The sequence below is a fragment of the Oryzias latipes genome, chromosome 5 (assembly GCF_053564925.1).
Source record: "Oryzias latipes strain Hd-rR chromosome 5, Olatipes_Hd-rR_3.1".
In the NCBI taxonomy this organism is placed as follows: Eukaryota; Metazoa; Chordata; class Actinopteri; order Beloniformes; family Adrianichthyidae; genus Oryzias; species Oryzias latipes.
The window spans coordinates 24,997,662-25,021,971 of record NC_136241.1 but is presented as its reverse complement, the minus strand read 5'-3'; the positions used below and the strand labels follow the sequence as shown (position 1 = coordinate 25,021,971).

At 42.1% G+C, this 24,310-nt stretch overlaps 1 long non-coding RNA gene across 1 annotated transcript in view; it reads left to right on the top strand.

Annotated features, from left to right (window-relative positions):
- The window catches only part of LOC144992198 (uncharacterized), a 44,197-nt gene extending 20,172 nt beyond the window's left edge, over positions 1-24,025 (top strand). Inside the window, exons 2-3 of the long non-coding RNA XR_013656073.1 lie at positions 6,596-6,677; positions 23,824-24,025. This is a non-coding gene — a long non-coding RNA (uncharacterized LOC144992198). The remainder of the gene's footprint in view (positions 1-6,595; positions 6,678-23,823) is intronic.
- Positions 24,026-24,310: the final 285 nt, after the last annotated feature.

Here is a 24,310-nt window from a genome sequence, read left to right as displayed (position 1 = left end):
TTTACCTGTCTTTAGTTCCTTCTGGGATAAGACAGCACCGACCCCAGAGTCCGAGGCATCTACCTCCACGATAAACTGACGTGAGGGGTCTGGTTGAATCAAGATGGGGGCTGTGACGAACAGTTTCTTGAGGTGGTCGAAGGCCTGTTGAGCTTCTTGAGTCCATTGGAAATTTTGGTGGGTAGAAGTGAGGCGAGTGAGAGGAGCAGCTATGCTACTATAATTTCTGATAAAGCGTCTATAGAAATTAGCAAAGCCCAAAAATTGTTGCAGTTTCTTACGGTTGTTAGGAGGCTCCCAATTAGCAACAGCCTCAATCTTGGAGGGGTCGGGTCGTATGCGACCAGCCTCAATGATGTACCCCAAAAACTGCACAGAATTTACATGGAATTCGCATTTCTCAGCCTTGACAAAAAGTTTGTTTTCTAACAGTCGGGTAAGTACTTGACGTACGTGTTGCTCATGTTGGGTTTGGTTGCTAGAGTAAATGAGGATGTCATCAAGATATACGAAAACGAAACGGTTGAGAAAATCTCTGAGGACGTCATTAACTAGTCTTTGGAAGACTGCCGGGGCGTTAGTCAACCCAAAAGGCATAACTAAGTATTCATAATGTCCTAGTGGAGTATTGAAGGCAGTCTTCCATTCGTCCCCCTCCTTTACACGGACCAGGTGATAGGCATTGCGGAGATCCAGTTTCGTGAAGACGTGAGCTTCTTGGACAGAGTCAAACACAGAAGAGATGAGTGGCAGAGAGTATTTATCCTTTATGGTTATTTGGTTGAGTTCCCGGTAGTCAATGCAGGGGCGAAGAGATTTATCCTTCTTTTCAACGAAAAAAAACCCCTGCTCCTACGGGGGATGACGAGGGACGGATGTGGCCTAGAGCCAGCGCCTCCTGAATGTAACTTTCCATAGAAAGTTTTTCAGGCCCGGAAAGGTTGAAAAGTCTCCCCTTAGGTAAGGTGGAACCAGGTAGTAAGTTAATTTCACAATCATAGGGGCGATGTGGAGGTAAAGCACTGGCTTTGGTTTTGCAAAAAACGTCTTGTAAGTCGTGATAGCATGCAGGGACCTTATCCAGATTCATCTTGAGATTAAATTCTGTGGGGTGAGGGCGAGCAGAAGGTATAGCAGACGAGAGACAGTTAGCTAAACAGTAGGCGCTCCAGTTAATGACATGACCAAGGCTCCAATTGAATTGAGGGTTGTGCAATTTTAACCATGAGAACCCAAGGACTATAGGAGTGTGAGTGGACTGTGTGATAAAAAATTGAATAAATTCTCTGTGATTACCAGATGCGAGTAGCTGAACGGGTTTGGTGCGATGCGTGATCCGGGAGAGGTGTTGACCTCCTAAGCCAGAGGCTTCGATGGGAGTTTCCAAGGGTTCTGTGGGGAGACAAAGTTCAGTAACAAGATTTTGATCAATAAAGCTCTGTTCGGCTCCGGAGTCAATAAGGGCCTTGAAGCTATGGATTTTGGTTCTGTTGAATAACTTGACAGGAATGTACAGAAAATTAGGAGTAGCTTGCGTGGTGGAATTGTCCCTCTGTGTCCTGTTACATGGGAAGGAGGCTCGGGAGTTTGAACGCAGGGTGCATTGAGTCACTAAGTGTCCTTGAGTACCACAATAAAAACATGAACCCTCTTCTTTGCGCCTTTGACGTTCTTCTGCAGAAAGTTTAGAATGACCTATCTGTATAGGCTCCTCAGATGTTTTGGGGTTGGCAATGGACTCTGTTCTGGGGGGTGACTGGAACGTGGTGATAGAGATGGCAGGATTACTGGTGGGTTTTCTTAAGTTCTGTTGACGATCGTGGAGTCGCTCTCTGAGCCGGATATCCGAGCGAAGAGCTGCAGACACCAGGTCTTCAAAAGCATTAGCTTCAGGCTGGGTGCAAAGATGATCTTTAATTGATTCATTTAAGGATTGATAAAATATGTCCTTTAATGCTAGATCAGGCCAGCCTGCTTCTACTGCCAGAATGCGGAAATCTATGACGTGATCTCTGACAGTTCGGTTACACTGTTTAAGACTTAAGAGTCTTCGGGTTGCTTCCTCCTGTTTTCGTGGTTGATCAAAAATCAGACGAAATTCATTCAGGAAATGTTCATAGCTAAGGTGAGTGATGGGATTAGCTGAGACAAAGGCTTGAGCCCACTGCAGGGCTTTGTTGCGGAGTGAGTTTATGATGAGAGTGATTTTACTATGATCTGAGTGATAGTACCTGGGAGCTTGCTGGAATATAAGCTGACATTGAAGTAAAAAGCCGCCACAGGCTTCAACGTCGCCTAGAAACGGTTCGGGTTGTAGCCGGAAGTTTTCCCGTGTGTTGTCTGAACCGGAAGCGGAAGCAACGTTGTTGCCGGAAGATAGAATGGATGGTCCTGTAGCAGTGTTGGCATATTGCTCGGTTAGCTCAGTAAGAGTTTGAGTGGTACCTTTGATACGTGTGATAAGATCCTCTTGGATAGAAGTGATACGAGCTATGGCACTGGAGAGCAGTTCCAGAAATAGTCCTTGCTGGGAGACAGTTTGACGGAGATCGTCCGGGTCAGCTGGGTCGGGAAGTTGGCCAGTTCGTTCTATCATGGCTAGCGAAGCTAGGCAGACCCAGAAGCTGGAACCCGGAAGGAGGACAGGAGGTGAGTGAAATTAATGGGTTTTATTTGCTCCAGTGTTGTAATAGTTTGCTGTGGCGGGTAGGCAACGAGTCTGGAGAGTTGTCGTGGTTCTGTAGCCTGACTTGAGGTTCGGCGGCTGCTCATGACGTGGCTGGAGGTTCGGCTGTGGCTCGAGCTGAGGCGTGACGTTTGGGCAAGACTCCGTGACGAGGTAGGTGGTCCAGAATGATGATCCACTCGGGTAGGAACTGATTCGGGCGTCCACTCGTGGGCATGAAGGTCCTGGAGACAAGATAAGGTGTGTAAGGCTAGAGCAAGAGATACATGGCATGAAACTGTGATAAGACCAGATTAGCACCATCAGGGGCAACGAACTGGCGATGAATGATGATCCAGGAGCTCCTTAAGTAGGTCTGGCAGGGTGATGAGTTGAGTGGGCGCAGCTGGGATGAATCAGTGGCCAAGCAGAGAGGGGAGGGGGAGGAGCCGACAGAGGCACCATGACATCTCAGCCGGGAAAGGGGGCAGGCTTACACCTTCCCACAACTCAAAGGCAAACTTCTTCTGCTGCTTCACAGAAACTATGCCCTTGAAAACGTCACAGTTTTCTTCACGTTTTGGCTTAACCCTTGTGCTATCCTAGGCACTTTAACATTTGTGCTATCCTAGGCACTTTAACGTTGGGAGTTGGGTCATCTAGACCCACTAGACAGTGCTCTGAACCTTTTTTCTTCAATGATTTGTGATCTTCACTGGTGTCTATGGATTACATGAAATCTTTCCACCTTTATCCACCTTTGTCATGGTAGGGAGAACACATCAATGTAAGGGTGGGGTCATCTAAGATCGCACAAGGGTTAAAAGGGGACAATCCTAATCATAATTTAAAAACCACTGGGAAAACTTTGAAAAAAGAATAAAAGATGATTGAAGTGGGACTTTAACACAATCATTGAATGGATTCCTGAATTACATCAAGTCCCAAGTCTGGATACCATGATCAGCTTTTGTAGCATTTTGACTTACTTGCATTCTTTTGCCATCATGTTTTTTTTTTCTCTGTCTGAAAGTTAATGAAACTGCATAAAATCAATTAAGAATCGTTTTTTATCCACTTTTCTTTAACAGTAAAGTGTCTCAAACATGTTCTGCTTTGGACAGTGTGTATCTCTGTTGTGAATTAGTGGCCAGAGTTTAACTTCCAGTCTGAGTCATTTTGATGAGGACATCATTGAAGCTGTGATCTATGGGAGTCAACCCCTCCCCAAAGGATGTTGGAGAGCAGTAAAAATGCATCTGTGAAGCCTCGTTTTTTTTCTCTCCTGAGTAAACAGTGACAGAAAACACACAGACGCTTCTGAAAAGTTCATCTGAAAGCCTCCAGAGAAACTGGCAGACATTCCCTGTCCTCTGAAGGGTGGAAAACTGAAAGCAGTCACATCAATTTTTTTTTCTTTCAACACAACTTAATGATCAGCATGTTGTCGTGACATTTAAAGTGACATTTCCAGCTAATGATAAAATCAATTCAACAGTGAAAAAACACTTCATTGGGAATTACTCTGTCCTAAAAGCAGAGGATGTGCAGAAAAAGACACATTTTGCTGGAAAACATCCAAAAAGTCAAACACAAACAAGAACAGGAAAAGTTAGGATTTGCTATTTTTTGCCTTTTTTTTGCCTTTTTTGCATGCCCTGTGAAAGTTGGCCATTTATCTCCCATACAGCCCATATTCACCCATAAAAGCAGTCAGTCGTGTATAAGACTTTAGATGTATCTATTGTCTAAATCTGTTGGGTTTTGCAGATGTTACAAAAGAAAATTCTGTATTTCTTTTAACCCTTGTGCTATCCTAGGCACTTTGACATAGATCCTAGACCCCACTAACAGTGCGCTGAACCTTTTCCTTCAATGATTTGTGATCTTCACTGGTTTCCATGGATCACATGAAATCCTCTTCACCTTTATCCACCTTTGTCATGGTAGGAATAACACGTCAATGGTCATCTTGACCCCGAAGGATAGCACAAGGGTTAAGCTACATTCACACCAGCTGCATCGACTTGTGTTTAAGCGCCCACTTTCAGTGAGAAGTGTATGTAAACACACGTAAACACTAGTTTAACTCTCTCATTCATGCATCGTAACACAAGTTTTTAAGTCCAGAAGTACAAATCGGGTGTCCATTGATCGCGCCTTGGAATTTCAACCAGTGGAATTTTTGCCTGCTAAATTACAAAAATGCTGAACTTTGACCAATCAGGGAGTTGGGTTTAGTAGTGACGTGTGTGTAGCGTCCTTTTAAAAACAAGGAAGTGCCAACCGTTGAAAACGTGATCACAAAGGAGAAATGAATAGTTGCGGTTTTTGCTCTGCCAGAATTCTATAATAGCAGGTCTTTCAAACATTGGAATAGAGCTTTGAGAAGAAAAAAAAGAGTAAGCTTGAACATTATACAGCACAAAATTGCTCTGGAAAGAAATCCAGTTTCTCTAGTTAATGGTACCAAAACAGAGTAAAGTAAAAAGTGATGCCGTTTTCCATGCAGTAAGCTCCTCACAACTTGATGTGATCTCACTAATGTATTTTGAATTCTTCTTTTTTATTATTTTGTGAAAAGGGGTTATGAGTAGTTCAAAATATCATTGAAAATGTGTTTTAAAAATGTGTTGTGATAACTGCACAAAAACTGAGCAACATCCCATTAATTGCAATGATTTTTAGATGTTTTTCTTTCCAAAATGTCGTAAAATATTTTTGGTTTCAGTGATTGTTCTGACCTGTTTGATAACAGTGGATTTTTTTCCACTGATTCCTGGTGACACATGTGACTTGTTAGGTTTACTGGATGAAACCCTGGGGTCCCATCCTGAATCGGTTCATTTTTTTTTTTTTTCAAAACTGTCATAGAAACATAAATGCACACAGATGAACTAATGGAGATCTTTGAGTCGGAGGGAATAAATATTGCAGAGTTTGAAATCTCCCACAACCCCCGGTTTCTTATCTGCCAACCCCAAGCGAGTTCTGTCTGAAAAACAAATCATGCAGAGGAAAAAAACCTTTTGTTACAAGCCAAAAAGTGTACGCGCGCAGATCGTGAGGCCATACCAGACGCAGTGTCACACACACACACACACACACACGTCTTCTGCAGTGGGTTTTCCACCTGGACGGGAGATCCTTGTCACCCGTCAGCGCAGGACACTCGAGCTGATTTTTCTGGAGGAGAACCGGTCAGGGGGATTCACAGACTCGCCAGCAGCAGCAGTTCAGAGCTGGTTTATGTCACTGTGACAGGGAACAGAGAGGACCATGTTAATGTCAGCAGGGATCCAGACACTCCTCCTCCTCCTCTTCCTCCTCTCTGCTCTAACAGTGTCTCCTTTAATGGGCTCACCCCACAGTGCCTCTGTCCTTGATACTCCTCCAACAGATTTTATCTGTTTAATCGTGGTTCTGTCCTATTATTTGGTTGTTAACATTCGAGGGAACCGTCTGGAATGAGCTCTGAATGTAATCACGAATCCCTTATTCACATAAAACTTCTCAGTTTTGCCTGTGAAAAGAAAAGGCTGGTTTGGTTGGCATGGAGATCATGGAATCCAGGAAGTCAATTAGCAATCAGGCCGTATCTCATTAAACGTTGTCTGGCAGCGGTGTGTAGCGTTGGAGGGCGCTCCTCTTGTCAGAACTGAGGAGGATCTTCTCTTGCTCTGAGTTTCTGGATCTGTGACCCATCCCCAGACCGAAAGCCGGCGACACGGAGGTGTGCTGATGATGGGGCATTATAAATCTCAAATGAAGGATAATCTGCAGTGAGCACATGTGTGCCTGCAGCGGTCATGAAAGGGTCTGGAGATAAATCTGCCACGGCAGTCAAGTTCCCAGCAGCCTCAAATGATTTGCATGAGCCTCTAAAAATAAACACCCTGAAAAAGTTGTTTCTTACTATTGTGTCTCCAGGGATCAAGGGTGGAGCCCTGCTGCACCCACCCCCAGATTCACCAAAGACCGTCCCACGGCGGAGTCGTGCATTCTAAGCAGGGTAATACAAACACTAATGAAACGGAACTACTCCCCTGAGCTGCCTGAAAGCAGTGGGAGGGGCTGCTGAGCCCCCCCCTTTTTTTTAATAAATAAAACAAACGGTTTCAATTGCAAATGAGTAAAAATGACCAGTTCTGATTCAAATGCACAGTTCCATGCAGAATTGAACCGTGAATGTTTTGTACCTATCTGTAAATAGCAATATGCGTATTGAATACGCACTTCATCAGGATTTGTAAAAAAGGGTGGGAGCAGACAAGATTTCTCTTCAACCCACTCCTTTTCAGGCACACTGTATTGTTTTAGATCTTTTCTAAACCACTGTGTTGATTTTTCATTTGTGTTTGAAATAAACTAAACCGAAAACTGAAACTGAAATCTAGTGATGAGGCTAAAAACTTTTGACTGTAGCTCCTCCCACATGGGGTCAGAACCGTCAAGTTTATGATCACATATTTGGAGAAGCGTCGAAAAGTAAATTTGATGTGCGTCTAAAGAAAGGCGGCAGATGCAAATTTGAATCGTGTTTGATGTGAGCGCACCTTTGAAACTCACTTTTAATGAGCCTTGATGTGACCCAGCAGGTAACATGACTCCAGGGTTTGTCACTTTATTGATGGTTATACCATGGTCCGGTTGAATACTCGATTCTGATTGGCTGCTGGGTATGCGTTAAAACCTGATAACCGCACGGTGAAAAAAGAAGTTCCGGTCGACTAGCTTAAATGATTTGTATCACTGCGCCGGCTTCTGTAAAACAACCTTTTGCTTCATCATCTGGGGAAAAACAAGCGGTAAGCGATTAACTTTCCCTCTGAATTGATGCTTTATTCAACCCATCGGAAAGATCAGCATATATATATCGCTGAATCTTCACTGCAGCGGTGGTGGTGCCGCACCACGTCACAAATAGTCCATTTTTTGTGAGAAAAGCGATCCAAATTGGGGAAAAAAACAAGAATTAAGGACTAAAAGCTGGTTAATATTCATTGCTTTTGTAAGTGACCATGGTATAAGCGGGTTAATGGCCTTTGAAGTGTGCGTTATCACTTTTTAACGCACTTCGTGTCAGACGGGTCAGGCTTCCACGGCGTGCGTTAAAAAGTAATAATGCACACTTCGTCAGCCATTAACCCTTACTTGTTGTCTCAGTATGAACATGGAGCATGCCATTTAAAAAGTTTAAGATTCAGCTTTAAAAAAAGTCTATCGTCATGGCAACACATTTAAAGGGGCAGTTTTTGAAAGTTTTTAAGTATTTTTTTTTTTTAAGTTTTGACCCAATTTCTTTTTTTTTTTACTTAAAATGTATAATTTAATAAACAAATTTAATGGTTACTAGTTAAAACAGTGTCCATATACAGTGAACAGCTTATCAGCAGCACAGAGCCTTTATCTGGTACAAAAAGTTAATGCATTCTCGTCCTTTATCAGCCCCTTGACTGGTTTCATTGTGAAACTGATGGATCCACCAGGCTTCCATTCATCCGTTCTTTCATCTATCCATCCATTCATTCATTCATTTATTCACTTAAAGCAGTGAAACTTCCCGTTATTGTGTCTGACAGGCAGATGACTCCAGCATGCCCTCGGGCTGCTCGCGGCAGTGCGACATCTCTTCCTCATCAGGCGAAATAAAGGGAGACTCGATGGTATCATGGTGGAGTCATGCCCCCCCCCACCACCACCACCACCACCACCACACACACTCTCACTGTCACATGACCAAGGACTTCCATTTTCCAGTAATCGAGTTTCTGTTGTGCCTCCTTGTGATCAGATGAAGCTCTGATGAAAATACTTCCCTCACAAAACCTCATCTGCCACCCAGACTGCCCCCTCCTCTGCCCATAACCTTCACTTCAGAATAAAAAAGGATGTAATTTCACCTGAATTTATTTTCAAAGACTCACATAATCGAATAAACTGACACTCTTATGTCATGTTCATTGACTGTATATGAAACCTGGACCGGGCAAGTGTGACGTCATCGAAAGAAATAATTCCCTTCCAGCTCCAAAGAAATGTAGTTAATTCAGTCGCCATTTTACGTAGAGCACCATGGTGGAGTCAGAAAATGTCGGAGTCGTTGTTTTTATGGTAATCACTCTCACCAATCAGGAGTTAGTTTGTTGGAAGGCCACACCCCTACCACTTGTAACAGGCTACACGAAACGCTTCGAACGTTTGACATGGGGGGTCAGCAGACACCACATGCTTTCACTGAGGCATCTGATTAGCCAGTTAACTTAAATAATTTTCACTACACAAGAACTATCATAAGAATGTGAATTAGCAAGATGTAAAAAAAAGACTGTAGAGGAAGAATGGTTATTCTGACAAATAGAATGACAAAGTAATAACTGTTTATTTCTCAATAGAAGTCTAAGGGATTATGGCATCTTGGAAGTTTATTTATGATTCAGTCACCCAAAATGTGACCAGTTGAAGCTTAAAACAGATAAAAGAAGGTTAAAACAGTTAAAAGTAAAAAAACAACATTAGGAATGCTGATTTTTACAACTCAGGTATTTTTTTGAGTGAAACATTTTTTAGTTACAGACATTTATTGATAAAAAAAATACAAAAAACATTCTTGACATAAATATAGTTAGCTTGACAGTTGGCTAAGATGAAATTCTATTCACAATTCCGGTTAACCTAGCAAAAATATCTGCACCCGATCATTTTAGACAAACTAAACCGGTCGATCAGTTTTGATCTAATATTTATTTTCATTTTGGTCGGAAAATTTACAACAGAAACACTAAACAGGAAGGATAAAAATTCAATAAACAAATGTAAACTCCCCGTGTATGCGTGGGTTTTCTCCGGGATCTCCGGCTTCCTCCCACCGTCCAAAAACATGCTTCATAGGTTAATTGGCAACTCTAAATTGTCCATAGGTGTGAGTGTGAGAGTGAATTGATGTGTGATTGTGGACATTCTACCCTGCGACAGACCGGCGAGCTGCCCAGGGTGTCCCCTTGCCTTCCCCATAAGTGGTCAGGATAGGCTCCGGCAGCCCCTGGCCCCGAAAGGGAATAAACGGTAAAGAAGATGAATGAATGAATGAAGGAATGAATGAAAATGTAAACTAAGCTATGGGCTTTTCTCCAAGGATACCAAATTATTTAGTCTCATAATGTTTTATTATGTGGTCCAAACAGATCCTTGTATTAGTGCAAATTAATTCCTGCTTAAGGATCCAAAAATACTAGAGTTGACCAATGTTTCTGAAATGTACATGAAGCATAGATGGTTTATAAAAAAACATAACAACCACAATATCTTCGGGGAAAAAACAAATTTCTTTAATGTAATCAAGGTTCTGCAACAAATTAAATTTTTATCACTTATTTTAGTCTTAAAATAATAATGATAAATATGTTTAGATTTATAAAATATTATTTATGATGGTCTAAGGACTTGACTGCCTCCTCAAACTGTTTTTCTAAAGTTGTACCTTTCCGCCCTCTAGTGTAAAATAGAACAAAATACAATTTTAAAGTTCTTAAAAATCTCTGTCTTCAATTCTTGTCTCTGTCGCCCTCTCTTGGTTGGATTTTTAATACTCCAAACCACTTTGCTGAAAATCTTCATGTTTTTTTTATTCACGTAACCCTTGTGCTATCCTAGGCACTTTAACGTTGGGAGTTGGGTCATCTAGACCGACTAGACAGTGCGCTGAACCTTTTTTCTTCAATGATTTGTGATCTTCACTGGTGTCCATGAATTACATAAAATCTTTCCACCTTTATCCACCTTTGTCATGGTAGGAATAACACGTCAGTATAAGGGTGGGGTCATCTAAGATAACACAAGGGCTAAAAAGTTAAATATTTTTAATTCTTTGTGCACAAAAAGAGGAAAATTTGTCAGCCATGTTTTCTTGAATTTATCACCAAAGTCCCTTTAAAAAAAAGTGATTGATTTGGCAATTAGGAGTTAAAGAAAACACTTGTGCAACAAGATGTTTTTAGCATCAAAAATAAACTCCAAGATGATTATTTTGCATAAATAACACAATTTCAAAGAAACTATGAGGAAGGATTGGCAGCAACAGATTTATCATGAGGCAGAAACGTAAACTCCGGTTTTCTCAGGCTAAATAATGAGAGCTCACTTATTCATTCAGTTATATTTAAACCCCTGGAATGCAGTTCGGTCCAGAAAGAGAAATGGAGCAGCGAAAGCCCTCTCAGTTTGGATTATTTTAAGAGAGGAAAAAGCACAACATCTTTCCCCCTGAGGACCTGGAGGAGCTCCGTCTGAGGCTGAGCTGGTGATGCAAACACGATTGTACTCCTCCTCGATGCGGATGCCAAGCCCCACAGTGAAGATCTCTGAACTCCCCTCACATTCACAGCAGCTTCACACCGAGCCATGTGTCAATGCCCGGTCTAATGTCACACCCCACACCATCTGCCGGCAGCCGCCAAATTTGGCACCCGACGCTCTGCGGGGTGAGCGCGCACACACTGACCACTTTTACAGATGTTGGCAACGCCACCCAGCAGCCCTCCCCCCCAACAGCTCGCATCCCAAACAGCTTCAGCTGCAGGATGAAGCTGGATTTCTGGAATTCTTTCTGAAATCTGCTGCTTCATCTCTGACCTGAAACCCCCTCAAAGAGGAGAAAAAATGTTAAACGTTTTCAAATTCCTCTGACAATAAACCAGAATTGAAATGTGACCAAAAGAATGATAATAAAGTCAAAATGTTTTTATAGCAACCAGACAAACATGTAAGTTAGTGCAAAAGGCAGATTTTCCACTCAATGACCTAATATATTTTTTATTTATTCATTCTTCTTCTAAACCCAGTTTGTCCCTTTTGGGGTCACGGGGCAGGGGACATCTTGGACCGGTCGCCAGTCCATCGTAGGGCCACAATCACATACACACTCACATTCACACCTGGGGACATTTGTGGGACTGCTGTGGGACACAATAATTGGTGTAATGCTGGTCCAACGGATCGGGACACAACTGGGACAGAAGTCCAGCAGCCTTCCCCCATTCAGAATCTGGAGCCAGATGTGTAGAGGGCCATTTTTTTAAAACACAAAGGTTAAAAAAAGACTGATCAAAACAGAACAGAAAACAGCTGGAGGTAGTATTTATCAGTGTCATCCATAAATTATCACATGCACACACATGGTGGGGATTTTGTGCATACAAAGCACATCACACATCCACACACATGTAAAAACACATTTACTCACACTTTCTGTGCACACATATAAACACACCCACAAGCCCATGTATGCATTTTTTAACAAACACAAAACATATACCAGTATACACATGCAGAAGTGAGCAGGCACATGTGTTGGGATGATCATAAAAGAACAATGGGCCCATGAACGCAGAAGAGAAGAGAAGTTCAACTGCAATCCTGGAAAATGTGATTTTATTTCAAAGTTTCATGTTTCGAAACGTGTGTTTACTTTTAATCTGTGTATGTAAGTCTCTGACGCTCTTATCCCACCCTGCCTAAAGCTGCAATTACACTGAATGCATTTCACATGTCAAATTGGCGTCGGACGCCACCCTTCTGCCGTGTGTCAAATGTACTGCTCCACACTGGTCCAAAAATATGCTTGACGCCACGGTACCGTAGATGTGTGGGAGGAGCTACCACCAAATGTTTTCAATACATGGAGCGACAGCTGTGTATATCTCATGGGATACACAGAGGATATGTAGAGATAAGATTTATTTCAAAACATCTGTAATCGGGTTTGCATGTCTGGGTTCATAAGATCATTCAGTCTCTCCGCCGCTACTTTCGTGTTTCTGTGTCCCAGTTTGAAGACTTTCTGTTATCAAACTGAATCAAACTGAATCAAACTGGAAGATTTTTTTGTTGTTGTCTCGATGAAAACAAGAAAAATATCTTAAGGTTAAGGAGCCCTAAGCTGCAGTGAGCAAGCTCAGCCACCCAGGGTAGCGAGCTCAGCTGTTGTAGCTGCCGTTGAGCTCCAGCTCCATGGGACCTGTGACCGGCTGCCGACCTATCCAGGGTGTCCCACACCTAAGCCCAACAGTAACCAGGACAGTCTCTGGTACCCCCGCGTCCCCAGCGGGCTAAGAAAATGGATGGAAGTTCAAGACGAAAATCATCGCATCGAACAGCCATATTGGAAATGTTTTTTCTAGCTGCTGATCGAGTCACTGAAAACGTCACGTGCCCAAAGCTGAGTCCCAGGGCGCGTCAACCTCGCCACATCTGCCACCCAAGAAGCGACGCACCGCAGGACCTCAGATGGCGTCTGTACATTAGCTTTACATTGAAACTTGACGCCACTCATACGTGAATTGAGTCCGGTGTGAATTCAGCTGAAGGATTGGCGTGACGTTCTAGACCTGCCACTAACAAAACACGAATGCTGAACGGCTGATTCAGTCAGTTTTCTTTCTGACTCCGACAAATAAATGGTGAAAAAGGACTCATCTCTTGGAACGCTTTCCACCAATGACATTTGCGAGATGCAAAAACAGTTTAGAGATCCTTGTAGCTAAATTGACCTTTCTTCTGAAAATTGTAAAAAAAACTGGTTTAACATGAGCATTTAAACCTGTACGGGTGCTGTGGGTCTTATCCGGATCCTAGGAGGGTTGTAGGGAGAAGTAGAGAAAACCCCAAGTGTGTCTTGGAGTTCCCTTCAGGCTCATGCAACCGTAGTGCATCTCTGACAAGACACTGAACCCCAGATTGGCAACAATGTTTGGCAGTGGAGCAAACACAAAAGATGTCATGAAAAAGGAGCATACCATGGTTGCAGTGGTGGTAAGTATATTGTGACGTATTTGGAAGGCTGATGTAAGTTGCATGCTAGATCTGGGCTGTCTGCGGGTTAGGCAACCCTACGAAAAAAAAACACATTAAAGATCACAACTGCATTTTAAAAAGCAAAACAAATAATAAAAAACAACGTTACATTTAAGAAAAAAAAATTCAATTCCAAAAACATGAAATAAAATAAATATCAAATAAAGGTAATTTCCAGAAATCGAAACCAGAAAAGGTAGGTACTATGGAACATCACTGATTGGATGATTTTCACCTTTCATGTTTGCATATGATTAGTACAGACCGGTTCCTGTATCGATTCATGCCAATTGATTTTAGGTTGAATGGATTAGATGGAGAGACATCATCACCCAATCAGTGATGGCCAACATCAATCATTTTGATTTTTGAAAATTACTTTTGTTTTCCGAAATTTTTCTTTTGATTCCACTTTTTGTTGGAATTGGGATTTTGTGTTTGGAATTTTGCCTTGATTTCTACAGTCATATTTTTTTGATCACTTGTTTTTCTTTTTTTATAGATTTAAATGTAAACAATGCTAACGAGTAAGGTTAAATAAAAAGATACATCCCTACGACACCCATGTGTCTCACCCTCATCACCCTTGCGTGTTGTAAAAGTGTTAACTGTGACCTGTTGCACGACGTGTGCCTGGAGGAAAAAAATGTGCATGAACAATTTCGCCACAAGGGATCGCCGAGCGGTCTACAAACTTGATATATCGTGCGTGCCCCATACTAGTATGCACCTCTCTTGCCCCCAGACATCCCTTATCTAACCATAAGGGATGTTCAAATTGTATTCAAATACATAAAAGGGGGTTTAATGCCGTCTTTAATCTTTTTTGAAAAGCTGACAAGGCATTTGCATGCAGGGCATTTCCTGGTTTTGGCATTTTCACATCCATGTCTGCAGATTCTGTGGCCAAAGTGAAAATAAAAAGCAGCTAATCCAGCCCCCTACCCGCAAACTGACAACAGTTATGCACAGGAGCACATATTCTGTAAATAGGGTCTTAATTGAGAAAAAAAATGGAAAATACATCTAGATATAGTTAGAAAATAACTTCAAATGTGCCTTAATGCTCTTATGTGTGTGAGGAAGTGTCACTTCAATGCAACTTGATGGAGTGGTCTTACAGTGGAGACCTTAAGAGGCTCTACTAAGTGAACCAGCTGAGCAAAATTAGAAATAATGGCAAAAATTAATTTATGTTGGATAATCATTAGGAAAATGAAGCCCCCTCGAAGGCCTTTAATGTACTTGACTGGACTTCGTTTAGCTCATTCTGCTCTACCATTTGTGTTTTTTTTTAAGGAGAAATTAACATCTCGGGATATTGTATTGTTTTGTCAAAGATAAACATTCATAACCCAAAAAACTAAATAAGGAAAAAGAAAAACTTAAAAAAAGAGTTTCATTACGTTTTGATGATAGTACCTTAAAAAACGTGCCTGCAAAATTACGGAAAGTGATCAGCTTTGAAGTTATCCTGAAAAAACTTTGATCTGATTTTTCCTAATCTGATGAAGGCTTTCGGATTAGGACACCTGGTTATCCTGTGTACATGGTCCCTTGAAAAAATCAGATCTCTAAAGAAACTGGATGATATCTTGTGTGCATGAGATTTTCATCCACAGTTTGCACTGAAGTTTTTGCAAATTGTAAACAAGCCAGGATTTATGATTAAAGTTGAATAAAACGTTACATCTGCACGTTTCAGGTGGAAAAATGTCCTTTGATGTCAGTAATAATCGTCTCCCTATTAAAAACTGCAGCGATCTCATCATGGATCTGCCAGAATCCTCTGAAAAACAACAGATGTTTAGAGAAGAAAGTTGTTAACTGAATACCAACTGTTGCAAAAAAAAAAAAAGCTATCAAAAAAAGAAATTGTAGTTAAACGTTGAGTACAGTCAGTCAATTTGGTTGCAGGCAGTTGAAAAGTCATCTTATAGTAAACAGCTTGTTTTGCTTGAAGGTTACTTGTAAAATCAGTGGACTGGCAGCAGAGACGCTGCCGTAGCGTTGAACCAACATTCCAGGATTTATTAAAAACTGAATGGAAGATTTTGGAGCACCAATGCTGCTATTTCTTCATTTTTTCTGCCTTTTCTTTTTTTTTTAAAGACCCACTTCAGTGAAAATGGTGTTTTGGGTATTTCTGTCGTGTTGCTGTAGGATTTTTCTGATGATTGAGGACATGTATAGAGAAAATTTAACTTAAAATTGCTTTTCTTTATTCAAACCAATGTGAATCAGGAGTAGAAAACAAAATATTGTTAGAAAAATCCTGTAGCTGCGACATAGGTGCTAAACCTATACGTGCTTCTGTTCTCCATTCGTTTTCCTCGTCTACCTTGCACCGGTAGTGTTAGCTTGGGGTTGTGAGGGGCTGTCAGCTAGCAGGAGAGCGTGTCAACACATATATGATGGGAAATGAGGGAAGACTCCGCACCAACAGTCCAGCCAAGAACTCAGAGGCGAATTTCTAATGAACTACAGCAGAAACTACGTCATAGAAAAAGACTTTGGCTAAGATTTTGGCCAAAAACGACATAATCGTAATTAAAAAAAATAACCAAATGCTTTAAAAACAGATCAAAAGACGATCAGAGTGGGACTTTAAACCGAAACATTCATGAGTAGCGACAGCTCAGCTTCCTTTATTACTTTTTAAAATCAAAATAGACCACAGTAAAGAAGAAAGGTCATGTCTGAAGAGTTTGAGGGAGAAGAATAAGCCTTTCATAGCTGATTTTACAGACGACATGACGTGTTGATGCACTGACGTGTGTCTGTTACGCTGCTGCAGCTGCCAATGACTAATTACAGCAGAGAAACACAATCACCTCCTGGTTTAGCCTCGTTAGCAAGACCAGTCGAGCTCCCAATCATTACGCTGTCATGCTCGCTTCTCTAAAGTGCTGAATAAAAAGAGAGAGCAGTATAAATAAATAATAATTAATAAACAAAACAAAAAAAGTCTTATTTGATTAATGGGTGCAAGCAGTGTAAAGAGAGTGGTGGGCCCCAGGGGGAGGGAAGCAGGGCAGCCCCCAGCCGGCTGGCGATGCACCGTAGCCGCCTGTTGACGGTCGCCTTCCTCATTAGGGGACCGCGGCAGAAAGAGGCAGCTTGTTGCCGCGCTGAGCTTCCACCCAAACACTGGAGGGGCGGTGGAGCCGGGCCGAGGGCCGACCCCCTTTTGTGTTGCTGCCCTGTGCTGACTGTAATTACCCCTCCACGCCTGCAGGCTGCAGCTCACAGCTGCTTATTAGCAACTCATGCTTTAATTGAGTCACTAATGGAATCATTTTATATACTATGATTTTAACTTTGAAAGGGAAAATGTTGAGAGTTTACTTCTAGTTTTATCCATTGCCGGATGAAGTAGGATTACCATTATTTTGCACACTAGGGGGTGCACCGGAGAATAAGATGCACCGTAAAGTAATGGTCTATTTTCGTAATTATGTCCTATAAAAGGTGCATTACACAGGAGTGTCAGACTTTTTAAAATTGTGTTCACAGTAACTCTAAAACTTGTTGGTAACACGCTACACGTTAGCCACATTAGAAGCATTAGTGTTTTCACAAAACGGGTTACTCCCAACATTGTTTGGAACATGAAAAAAAAACAAAAAGGAAAAAGTTACCGTGTCTCTGCTAGCTCCCAACGTTGTTATCCATCCATCTTCCTCCGCTTATCCGAGACCGGGTCGCGGGGGCAGCAGTCTAAGCAGAGATGCCCAGACTTCCCTCTCCCCGGCCACTTCCTCCAGCTCATCTGGGGGGACCCTGAGGTGTTCCCAGGCCAGCCAGGCGTTCCCCGGGGCCTCCGCCCAGTGGGACATGCCCGGAACACCTCTCCAGGGAGGCGTCCAGGAGGCATCCGGACTAGATGCCCGAGCCACCTCAACTGGCTCCTTTTCGATGTGGAGGAGAAGCGGTTCTACTCCGAGCTCTCCACGGGTGACTGAGCGTCTCACCCTATCTCTAAGGGAGCGCCCTGCCACCCTACGGAGGAAGCTCATTTCAGCCGCTTGTATTCGGGACCTCGTTCTTTCTGTCATGACTCAGAGCTCATGACCATAAGTGAGTATTGGAACAAAGATCGACCGGTAAATTGAGAGCTTTGCTTTCTGGCTCATCTCTCTCTTCACCACAACGGACCGATACAGCGAGCGCATAACTATGGACTCCGCTCCGATCCGCCTGACCGGAGCGATCTCACGCTCCGGTCTTCCCTCACTTGTGAACAAGACCCCATGATATTTAAACTCCTCCACTTGGGGCAGAGACACTACACCCACCGAAAGATGGCAGACTACCTTTGTACCTTGTTACTAAAACGTAAAAAAACCAAAAATAATATAACAGTCAACACTGCTACATGTGAGCCATGTTCGCAAATGTGCTATACAGAAGGTAATTTGAAAAGTAGAAATGTAGAAGTAGAAACTACATAAGATAGGCTGATGGGATCATACCAGATTTTTCTTCTACCCACTTCTTTTTAAAGCACATTGTTTTGTGTAATTATTTTGAACTCTTGGGCTTACTTTCATTTTGTGTTTGGGTTTGAAATAAAAAAAAGTAAATTTTTACTAAAAACTTCTAGAAAAAAAATCAACAAAAAGGGTTTTGTTGTAAAGAATTTACAACGTAAATTGATCAAATGTTTTCATCAGCAAGCTGTCACATCCGTGCATTAACATGCTCTCCTGCAGAGTCTGGTTTGAGCATTTTAGGACAAAAAGCTGTTAGGCAGAAGCGACAGAGCAATAACACCTCCACCCGGCTGCAACGGGAGCATTTTACTTCCACAGGAGCAGACGTGGCACTGAAAGCAGCACCTGGGTGCTTATTTGTCTTCAGCTTCAGAAATGATAGGCTGAAACCATCTCTGCCCGCCCAGTGTCCTCCGTTTAAATGTGGTAAAATAAATGAATTTGGGGCGACCCACAAGCAAATTCATCGGGCGCTTTTGCAGGATAAAAGCAGTGAAAGCCGGGCCTTGGGTTTTGCTTTGCAGGGGGAAAATGCTGTGCTGCTCTCCGAATGAATATGATGCAGCTTCTGCTACGTTTTACGAAAGGAAACAGCACAAGGTTGACTGTCTGAAAAAGCTGCTCTTGTCTGTCTGATCAAGCTAAAATGTGCTGGACAAGAGGCCTTCTTCATTTAGCATAGTTTATAAAAGTCTTTAATTTTTAAAGGATTGATTTTAACTTTGAAGACTTTACCCCTCAAAGTGCTTTACAGCCATGCACACACACACACAGCCGCTGCCGAACACTGGCCGCCAACCTATAACCACCAGGAGCAATGTGGGGTTCAGTGTCTTGCCCAAGGACACTTGCATGGTGAGATGCCATCCTCCAATCTTCTGATCAGAGGTTGACCGTTGTACTTTATCCATCCAAATTCCTCTGTTCATCTGGGACCGGGTGGCAGAGGCAGCAGTCTAAGCAAAGATGCCCAGACTTCCTTCCCTCACGCCACTTCCTCCAGCTCCTTTGGAGGGACCCCGAGGCGTTCCCAGGCCTAATCTCTCCAGCGTGTCCTGGGTCTTCCCCGGGGACTTTGCTCAGTGAGACACGACTGGAACGCCTCCCCAGGGAGGCGTCCAGTAGGCATCTGGACCATATACAAGCGCCTCCCCAACTAGCTCCTCTGGATGTGGTGGAGCAGCGGCTCTATTTATATATTAGGAAACCTAATATATTATTATATATTAGGAAACGCCCAGCCACCCCACGGGGAAAGATCATTTCGGCTGCTTGTAGTCAGGACAATGTTCTTCTAGATTTCTAGATGTCTTCAGTCTGTAAAACCCCTCAAAAAATACTTTCCACACATTTCTCAGACATATATGAACATTTTAACACTTTTCTCTCCTGTTTAAACTCCAAATGTTCAAACTTTCATAACACAATTAATCCAGTATTCTAGAATAAAAATCGCATTTTGTACAGAAGACACAACACAGAGGAGATTGATTGACAAGATCGTCAGCCAATCAGGAGGCAGAAAAAAACATGAAAAATTGAACTGAACAAAATTTGAGAAATGGCGAGACCGTGAAAGGCGATGATGGTAAAATATTTTCAATATTTTGAAGGAAAATAAATGTAATATCGAACATGAAACCCCCAACACTTTAGGGGGCTTTAAATATTTTAATGAAGCTTTAAAGTTTCCCTCTCCCTCATTTCTGGAAACAGTAATTTTCTTGTGCACAGTGTGGGAGCGATGACCCTTTGCTCTGCTGTGTTAGCTGCGGACAGCGCCCACCTTTCTGTGCAGACGATCAACCTTTTCCATGGATCAGCTGGATCCTGTTACTTTCTGAGAGTCGCCCACAGCAACAAGCCTTCCGAGGCCTTGTTTGCCTTCCTGCTCGCCCAACTCCACCGACCATTTCGGCCCCCAAAACAACAGAGTAGGACCCATGTGTGCTGACAGTGACAGACAGGTTTAGAGCCAAAAGCATCAAAACTATCATCAAAACTCTGTTTGCCTGCAGTGTTGGTCAAGAAAAAACACTTTTTTTTTTGAGCAAACAAACAAGACTAATGGATGCACTGTGAGTTTCCTACCACTTTCTCTTATCAGCTGAGAAGCTCAAACACTGTGGAAAGTAACTACTTAAACATTTTGTTGGATAGCTCATTTAGCTGTGTGCAGGACTGGTGCATGGGAAACCAGGGTATGCTTCCCAAGAGGCGCAATAAGGCTGGGCAAAACCCTACACACTACTGCCTAACTATGTAGCCACAAGGGGGGCCAAGTCTGGGTGCTGGTCCCCTTCCTAGATAAAATACATGGTTGTGTCAGGAAGGGCATCCGGTGGAAAAAAAAACTCTGCCAACCATGTGGCAATGCCTAAAGGGATGTGCCAAAAGTCGACCAATTAAAAGTGGTATGTTTTTATATCTTGTGCGTTTTCCCAATCTTTTTTGTATGACTTTATGCCCTTTTATTATAGATATGTTGTGCAGGAACAACAAAATGCATCATCAAGCACCACCTCTACTCTCAGTAAACCAAATAACTTTGTCATCCCCTTTGACAACTCCTTTACTACCAGTACCTCACCGGATCACTTACAAAATCCTCATTTTAACCTTCAAAGCCCTCCACAACCTTGCCCCTCTGTATCTCTCAGAGCTCCTAACAGTTGCTACCCCCACTCGCTCCCTCAGATCCTCTTCCTCCCTTCGACTGGCTGTTCCACGAACATGTCTAATTACCATGAGGGGGGGGGTAGAGCATTCAGCAACTCTACGTCACAACTCTGGAACTCCCTCCCCTCTGATCTACCAAATATGGACTCACTCTCTCAGTTTTCCAAACACCTCAAAACTCACCTTTTCCGTCATGCTTTTAGCTCATAATATTTAAATTGCTGTTTTTAACTGTTAACTTATTTTGTGTTCTGGAGTTTTATTGTTGTATGTTTATGTTTTTACATACTTTTGTCCTCTGAGGCGACCTTGAGTGCCCAGAAAGGCGCCATATAAATAAAATGTATTATTATTCTTCTTCTTATTATTATTTATTTCCCCCCTTCCCCATAAGTTGGGAGCCTTGGTGTCATCCTAGACAGCCCTCTCTCCTTTACTTCTCAGGTTAACGTTAACCTGACCGCCTTTGGAGTTTCACCTTCAGAACATCCACCGTCTCTGCCAATGTTCCCTCTTGTCCCCATGGGGAGCAGGGCATTCAGTCGCTCTGCCCCACAACTCTGGAACTCCCTCCACCCTGATCCTCAGATTTTGGACTCACTCCTTCACTTCATCCCCGGCCTAAAAAAAAAATCATATTTTCCGACTAGCTTAGTCTTCCTAATTGCAATGCACAGTTTTTTTTTTTTTTTTACTTTTAAAACTTAACATTTGTGTTTTCAAATTTGTGCTTTTATTCCTGTTTGGCAACCTTGAGGTTTAAGAAAGGTGCCCATAAAAATACAATTTATTATAATTATTCCCACTATTCCTTGTCAGAGGTGTGCAGTTCCCGGCTTTTCCTTGGATCCAGACGTCAGACTTTCATGCAAACACACATTAAACGTGTTTTAATTAAACTAAGTTTCGTGCTCGAGAGATCTGTCCTTGTTGAGCTGTTTTCTGTCCTTTGATGATGATAAATTGGAGACTTTTTACAAATATTTAGCAGCGAGTCCTCCTGAGTCTTCCGGTCGTTGTAGCGAGCCGCCAAACGCTCAAAGTTAAATATCTCTTAAGGCACATGTGAGGTTGCAAACTAATAAGATTAACACCACTGCTGATGTTAATGATGAAAGAAATACTGTCAAACACAAACTGGGCTCTCTGTGGCTTTGAATATGTGTACAGTTTCTTAAAAAACTTTTTCAAAATGAAATCAACCCAGCTTTGTTGTAAAGTTCGTAAAAAAAAAAAATAAAAGCATGATTGGCTCCTTATGGTTATGAAAAAGACGTCAACAAGGACCAACCCACGGCATTGGGCACGCTACTTTTAGCATTACAGCCATATTCTTGTGCGAGTGCATCATTAGTTGTTTATCAGACGCTTTTATTCACAGCGACTCACCAAAAAGGGATGGCGTGAATCTCCAGGAAGGCTGGTTAGGAGGGTGAAAGTAAAGTTTTACAGAAGATAACCTTTCTTTAATGAGCGCCCCTGTTGTTTAGAGAAAAAAAACCCTGACAAATTACATGCTTGTATGCATTCAAAGTGCACGGCAAAAACACATGCAGCACACCAATCAAAAAGGAAAAATCTTTAGGTTCGTAATGACCATTTTCAACTGAACAAAAGGCGGATAAGAGACAACGTGGTAAACAGAGGAGAATGGGCCTTAAAAACAGAAAATGCCCACCAGTGACAAACCGCTGCTACCTTTTAACAAAATTCGGGGGTCTGCCAGAAGCTGAGACTGTAAGGATGACCACTCTGTCATAACTGTGAACCAGTTTTTACAGTCCAATTGTCTATTTGGTCTCCTTTGGAAAAGCTATTTCCTCAACAAAACTGCGTTTCATTTTATAGCTGTTGCCATTTGTGTGAAAATAGAAATCAATTTCCAAATAAAATGCATGACGTAAAGACTGAAGAAGAATTATAGATGAGTATAGATCGAAATTGTGCTGTACAGTTGAGTAAAAGTTGTGTCCTGGTTGCCCATCACCATGAAAGCTGATGAGTCGTGTAGTGGACCAACTCATGATGGGCCAACAGAAAAACCCTTCATGGTTGGTCAAGAGAGAACATTAATGAAGCAGTTTCACTAAATGTCCAAATATAAGACAATGGATAGATGGAATGTAGGAAAGATGGATGTGTAACTGGATGAAATGATTGATTAATTTGCAGAAGAATTAACAAACAGACAAATAGATTAATGAATAGATGGACAGATGGATGCAATTATGAACAGACAGATGGATGAATGGATAGAAAGACGGATGGATAGATGGGTGGGGGACCAGACAGATAAATACGTTGAATTACAGAGAAATAGATGAATGAACGGCCGGACAGATGGATAGATAAAATTACAGACAAATAGACAAATGGATTGATGGACAACCATATGGAGAGATATGTGGAATTTTAGAAAATGCACAAATAGAGGGATGGATGGATCATCCACCCATCTGGAAATACAGAAAAAATTAAGAACTAGGTGGACAGAACTACAGAGAAAAAGAAGGATGTATGGATGGATTACAGACAGATAGAAGGACAGATGGACAGATGGATTAAATTACAGACAAAAAGGGGGATGGATGAATAGATAGAATTCCAGACTAATAAAGGGATGGTTGGATATATGAAGAGATGGATGGAGAGATCGATTTCAGACTCATGTATATGAATGGAGGGATCACAGAAAAATTGATGGATGGATTACAGGCAAATGGAAGGATGGATAGTTTGTATTACAGACAAATGGACAAATATACAGATGGGTTTTTGTATTATAGACCAATAGACATATGGATGGGTTATAGACCAATAGACATATGGATGGGTTATAGACAAATAGACATGGATGGATGGATTATAAACAAATAGATTTATGGATGGATGGATTATAGACAAAGTATCATGGTGCCTCTGTCAGTCCCCCCTCCCCCTCCTGCTCTGCTCCTGACTCCATCAACTGTGATCAATCCACCTCATCACCTGCTGCAGCTCAAAAGGAGACCCAGCTCCAGTATTCAACGCCAGTCCGTTGCCCCTTATGGTGACTACGCCTGGTCTCAGTCTTGCTCATGTTTTGTGAAACTAAGTCTGGCCTAGAAACTAACGTTATTCTCCTTGCCTCAGGATTCCTGCCTCCAAGTGTCACCTGTGTGGAAGTCAGTCTGAGCCACTCCTGCATATCTGTGGAAACACCACGCTCTGCCGAGGCACGGTACTACCTCCAGCCACGCCTGAAGCTTTGTTCGTCATGGGATTCACACCAAGCCACAACCATTTCTCTTGGAAGTCAAAATAAAAACTCATACTTACCTCTTACCTACTTGTGTCCTTGTTCTGGGTTTCAGCATCTGGGTCTGTCCATCCTACGAGTCATGTCACAAAGAGACATGTGGATGGATGGATTATAAACAAATAGACATATGAATGGATTATAGACAAATACACATATAGATGGATGGATTAAAGATAAATAAACATTAATGGATGGATTATAAACAAATAGACATATGGATGGATTATAGACAAATAAACACGGATGCATGGATTATAAACAAATATACATATGGATGGATTATAAAACAAATAGACAAAAGGATGGATTATAGACAAA